This window comes from Mytilus trossulus, chromosome 5, assembly GCF_036588685.1.
Source record: "Mytilus trossulus isolate FHL-02 chromosome 5, PNRI_Mtr1.1.1.hap1, whole genome shotgun sequence".
Taxonomy (NCBI): domain Eukaryota; kingdom Metazoa; phylum Mollusca; class Bivalvia; order Mytilida; family Mytilidae; genus Mytilus; species Mytilus trossulus.
In genome coordinates this window covers 59,914,952-59,921,240 of record NC_086377.1, presented here as the reverse complement: position 1 = coordinate 59,921,240, position 6,289 = coordinate 59,914,952, and the positions used below count along the sequence as shown (strand labels likewise).

At 31.3% G+C, this 6,289-nt stretch overlaps 1 long non-coding RNA gene across 1 annotated transcript; it reads right to left on the bottom strand.

The window, feature by feature from the left end:
- Window positions 1–633: 633 nt before the first annotated feature.
- LOC134719765 (uncharacterized) lies at window positions 634–4,767 on the bottom strand. The gene is made up of 3 exons (XR_010107694.1): window positions 4,750–4,767; window positions 2,681–2,768; window positions 634–1,122 (listed from the first exon to the last, which is right to left on the bottom strand). It is a non-coding gene; the product is annotated as an uncharacterized LOC134719765 (long non-coding RNA).
- Window positions 4,768–6,289: the final 1,522 nt, after the last annotated feature.

Below are 6,289 nucleotides of genomic sequence, written 5' to 3'. Positions count from 1 at the left end.
TTTGGTCCCATGGGATAATTGCAGTCCCATGGGATATTTGTTGTCCCATGGGACAAAAAAAATCCCATGGGATTTTTATTATCCCATGGGATTTTCAATATCCCATGGGACAAAATAAAATCCTATGGGATTAAAATTATATATAAATATTAAGTTATGTGTATGTTACAATGAATGCTGTTTGGTAGTAAAATGTTTTAAATGTATACAAGTTTTTTTTTACTATATATTTTGTATATATATTTTTTTTTTAAATTTTGTCACATACATATGTACATGTTTTTTATTTGTTTATATGACAATAAAGATTATTCTTATTCTGGAATGTATAATAATATTTACAGTCAAAGAATAAAGTCCTTTCACTGAAACAAAATGATGAAATGTCTAAATAAATGAAAAAATATTGTTTTGGAATCTTTGTCTTGTTTATTCCATTATGAAAAATAGAACTGAAAAAATATTTTATATTCTGACTGAATAGTTTACTCTTTTCATGCGGTAAGATTTTCTTTGTTATAGTTTCATTGCAATACTTGTATACACAAACAATTTAAATTATATATACCTTTGTGGTGTACATAATAGTATGCTTATATTTGCAAATTTATAATATAAACACTTTTTGTTAAAGTTTTTGTTTTCTTTATTCACAACTTGCTATGTACAAATATTCTGTCCACTATATAAGAGTGAAGTCAATAAATAATTTCATTCACTAGAATATTCCTGTAATTCTTAGACAAAACATTTTTTCAATCTGTTCTTCAAAGATATTCCTCTGTACATCTTTATTGAATGGAGAGATTCAAATGAGAAAACAAAGCAAGTTTAGTTGGACAACAACATTCTAATATTTTGTTCATTGGTTCCATCTTTCAATTGATAATTACATTGTTGTATTTATATGATCAAGTTCTTGTGCATCAATGATCGTGATGATATGACTCCTTTTTGTTTATTGTCATCATGTTGAAATTTCCTCTTTCAAATAAATGTAGGAAAAAACACGTTCCATTTCAAATTAATAAAAAAGTCGCACTATGGAGAAAAATATCAGCTTTAAGTTTTCTGTTCAGTATTGATCTGTGAATGATGACCATGAAAATCAAGATGTCTGACCTACAAATACACAAACTCAAAAATTATCAGTGAAGAGATCAATAAAATGGCTACCGGTATTTATCATGTTTATGATTATTATGATAAACTTTCATATGAATATATTCAAGTACTAAATTACAGAAATCGCTCAACTTTTATAAAAGTTTAGTTAAAGTACAGCTTAATTAAAAATTATAATAAACAAGAATTCGTCCAAAATACACGAATGCCCCACTCGCACTATCATTTTCCATGTTCAATGGACCATGAAATTGGATAAAAAATATAATTAGGCATTAAAATTAGAAAGATAATATCATAAGGAACATGTGTACTAAGTTGCAAGTTGATTGGACTTCACCTTCATCAAAAACTACCTTGACCAAAAACTTTAACCTGAAACACGCACTTTCATTTTCTATATTCAGTGGACCGTGAAATTGGGGTCAAAAGTTTAATTTGGTTTAAAAATTAGAAAGATCATATCATAAGGAACATGTGTACTTAGTTTCAAGTTGATTGGATTTCAACTTCATCAAAAACTACCTTGACCAAAAACTTTAACCTGAAGCGGGACAGATGGACGAACAGACAGACGAACGAACAGACGGACGAAAGGACACACAGACCAGAAAACATAATGCCCCTCTACTATCGTAGGTGGGGCATAAAAATAAAGGCCACCGATGAGTTAAAAAAGATATTACATTTCAAATGCCAAAAAATGGCATTTTTGCACCAAAGGGAGATAATTTGGAGCTTTTTGAATGATATATACATTTTAAAAGTCAACTGGGGCCAAACCGAATTGATTGTTTTGAATGATTTGGTGTGCCATACAATAAAGTTATAAATAAAATGAGTTATGAAAAAAAATATCAATTTTTTTTCTGAAATTGTTATACCCTAGAGCCTCCTTAAACGTCATTTGATCTCTATTGGAGAAATGTCTCATTGGAAATCAGACTGCTAAGTGTTTCTTATTTTTATATCAACCCAGCCATATTATACCTGTCCAATATCAGGAGCTTGTACATAGTTCAGTGGTTGATGTTGGTTCATATCCATCATTTTTATTTTTCATAATTTTTTGTTTTTATAAATTAGTCTGGTATATTTGACGTTTGAATTGATGCTCTGTTTCAAATTTGGTTAGTGTTGTCTTTTATAGATTACTATAACATATATAGGGTATGGGTTTTCTCATTACTTACACATGTTACAGGTCATCAATGGCCTCTAATACTGTAAATTCACAAATTATTGGGAGTTTTTTTATTATTGCGAATAATGCGACTGAGTTGTAAACGCAATAATTAAAACTCGCATTTTGTAATATTTTAACTGAATTAAGCATGACTTTTCTCAAAATCGTAAAAATTAAAATCGCATTCAAGACAAAATCGCAATAATAAATGCACGCAATAATTTCTGAATTAACAGTAAGTAATTACAATGGTTACATCCACTAAATTGAACTCTGATGGATAGTTTTCTCATTCATCATACCACATCTTATTTTAATAAATATTTAATCATTATTCACGGACAAAAGCTTTTATAACAGTGGACTTACCATTTAGGCTTTGTTGACCTCTGTAAATCTTATTTTGTTGATAATATCTTCTGTTTATAGTTTCCCCTTTATCTTTAATGTTCTTGCCCTACACATAAAAGGGTAAACATCATTTAATGACAAAAATAACTACTATATATATCATAATTAGTAGGCAACTGAAAATTTTGCCTTATTTGTTTATAACATCAACTTACCGTACTCATCATTCTTGCTGTTCAATATCATGAATATTATCATTATTCTATGAATCAGAGGTCACAGTAAAATTAACCTTGGCAGGCAGACATCTTTTTTTATATGATACCTTGTAGTCATTCCAGACAACAACAAGTAGACCTATGCTTAGAAAAACTGATAACATGGATAAAATGACAAAACCAAGAAAACTTATCATTGACCAAAGAACAATAAAATGCGGTCATGGTTTATATATATGAATCTGCCATTCAGACATGCACAAGGGGCCTTATTGCTTACAGTATCCGTAAAAAAGACCAAAGCACAAAAACTAAACATTTTCAAAGTTCCTTATACCCTGCCATTTTGTTATGGATGTGGCTGTTCCAAGTCAGGATCCTATAATTCAGTGATTGTTGTTTGTTTATGTGAAACATATCTGTTTTTTATTTTTTTTGTACATAAATTAGGTTGTTAGTTTTCAACTTTCAACTTGGTTATCATGTGTAAATTCATACAAGTGTTTGGAAAACAGGAAGTTGTGGAGTGATGAATCTGAAAATGCATCACACAGTATAGCTGACTTATTTATTAAACCCTAACACCAAATTTCAGAAATCCTTCTATTGTAGTTCCTGAGGAAAATGGGACGAAAAATATTCATTGGACGGACTGACTGATGCAAGGATGGATGGACAGACAGGGGTAAAACAGTATACCCCTTTTTTAAAGTGGGGTATAATTTAAATACGGGGGTATAAAAACCCTTGCAAGATGTCAAAACAAAAAGAAGTAACCTAATTCTTACTTGTTAGGGGTTATTTATTTATTGTCGGTTATACATATAACAATACAACATAAGCTCTGTAGAGCTTTTATCCGACATACATACATGACAAGCACAATACATTTGTACATGAAACATAAAGCTCATCAATGAGATAGTAGTCTCAGATAGAGGGAGATGGGGTCAACCAAACTCCCCTATTCAATCTGAATGTAGGACAGAAAGTCACATTTAAAAAGTCACACACTGTCACAGGACAAAAAGTCACAATTTAGTTTTGAGATTATTTTTCTTTGAACAAGAAAACACTCTTTTTGTATTTTTCTTGAAGTTTTATACATGAACATGATGTAGCAACTTTGTAATTAAAATTTGTTAAAAACAAATAAATCAGTGCTTTAGGTTTGCGCACATTACCATTACATTTGCACACAAAAATCACTACGTACAATGTGTGCAGCTTTTGATTACATTTGCACGCATTTTTTTACATGTAAAAATAAAAAAAAGATATGGTATGATTGCCTTTTACAGTTGACTATGCGGTATGGGCTTTACCTCGGCTTTGCTCATTGTTGAAGGCTGTATGGTGACCTATGGTTGTTAATGTCTGTGTCATTTTGGTCTCTTGTGGACAGGTGTCTTATTGGCAATCATACACCTTTTTTTTATTGGCTCATTGTTGAAGGTCATAAAGACCTATAGTTGTTAATGTCTGTGTATTTTGGTCTCTTGTGGACAGTTGTCTGATTGGCAATCATACCACGACGTCTTCTTTTTTATATTATGAACAATTTCCTTAAATTAAAAAAGAATATATGTAATAAAAAGAAGATATTTCAAAATCTTTTTTCGTTTACATTCAAACAATTGTCAACAAATTGTTTGTGACTTTTTGTCCTATCAACTTTGTTACTTTATGTCGGAGTCTGACATGTGTCTGACTTTCTGTCCTGTGACTTTTTGTCGGAATGTCCTGTGACTTTCTGTTCGAGTTTACCTTCCATCTTTTAAAATCAGTGAATAATTGTTTTTGCAGAAGTCCGGGGAATGTTAAAAGATCTTAAAAAATCACATGTGCAAATTAAGAGTCAACACTTACACAGGGACTACACATTACACAATACTTTTTCATAATGTCAGCAAAAAAGGATCACTGGTGACAGGGGAGTGTAACCGATCCAGAATCAGATAAGATTTCCCCGGTACGTCTAAACACCGCTCAGGAGGACCTCCTGAGTGCACACATGCAGGGCATACAAAGTGCACTCATGACAGACCCTATATAGTCGTCGCATCTGCACACATGATGGATGTATATATTCGTTATAGATCGTTATACACTTCTCATTTTAGAGTTAGATTTGAAAGTAACGGCCGGGGAACCTCTTAAGATTTTAAAATAATAATGCTACTAAAAATCTATTATTTCCCCCAATTTTCGCAATTTTTTCGCTATAATTATTAAATCTTTAGGCGACTGTGCTTTTAGTGAATATAAATGATGACGAGGGCCTCACGAATAAATATAAATATGAAATATACTGGAACATCGATTAGCATAGATCGAGCTGAAGAGTAAACTTCTACATAAATCTCGAAGTTATTTATGCCGGATAATATAGACTGTGCTCCTGAATAAAGTTGTTAAATACATTAATTTTTGTTTTTTTTACTTCTACAAGAAATTTGATTCAAATGCTAATTACGCACCATTTGCTGAGCAGAGAATCATTCTAAGCCAGGAACAGTCTATACTAACTGATAACAGTAAGAATAGAAAGTCTCTGTAAAAAGGCAGTCAAATCCTAACAGAACTGTAACTTAATGATACATGTACATCAGGTTCCAGCACCTCACCAAGCACCCTTGCCTTGAATACTGAGATGGCAAACTGGTGTGTGTCAGTATTTTGATATATAATTTTACAACGATCCTTAAAAAATAACCAAACAAACGTTGAATCAAACGATATGAACCTACGCAGTTTTATCTAAATCTTTGTTAAAATACGATTTTAAATTGTTCAATTCTTTCTAATTCATAATTTTGTCAAAGTCTACTTTTTAAAGTTTTAAATTTTAAAGAAAAAATGTATATTCCATTTTGATTTGAAGAAAATCTGTTTGAACTGTGATGACATGGTGTTGCAAAGCTGATTACAGGTAACTAACATACAGTAATTTTCCATTACGACAGTGCGCGCCGTGTATTCTCGGGTGTGTATAACGTATAGTTTTCTAGAGAACATCCTGTCTACGTGTAATACAGATTGAAGACATTATACAACATTTCTTTTGTTAAATGTGATAAGGTATCTTGTGTCCATTCCCTATTTCAACACCAATAATTTTTCGACGAGAAAAAAAAAAAAAAAATTATATGAAATTAAGAAGAAAAGTAGCAAATATAATATATAAACTTCAGTAATTACGCATTGAGTAAACATAATATCAATATTGCATGAACAAATCCGTGAGAAAACGTATACATGTTTGAATTAAGATGTGTTTAAAAAGACCTATTGGCTTTATTTCACACTAGGACCTAAGATAAGGAGTGTTTCCAACCCCCGAAACCCTCCCCCTGGATCCGCCACTGATACCTAGTATGCATATGATTAAGAACAGCTTTAAATATAT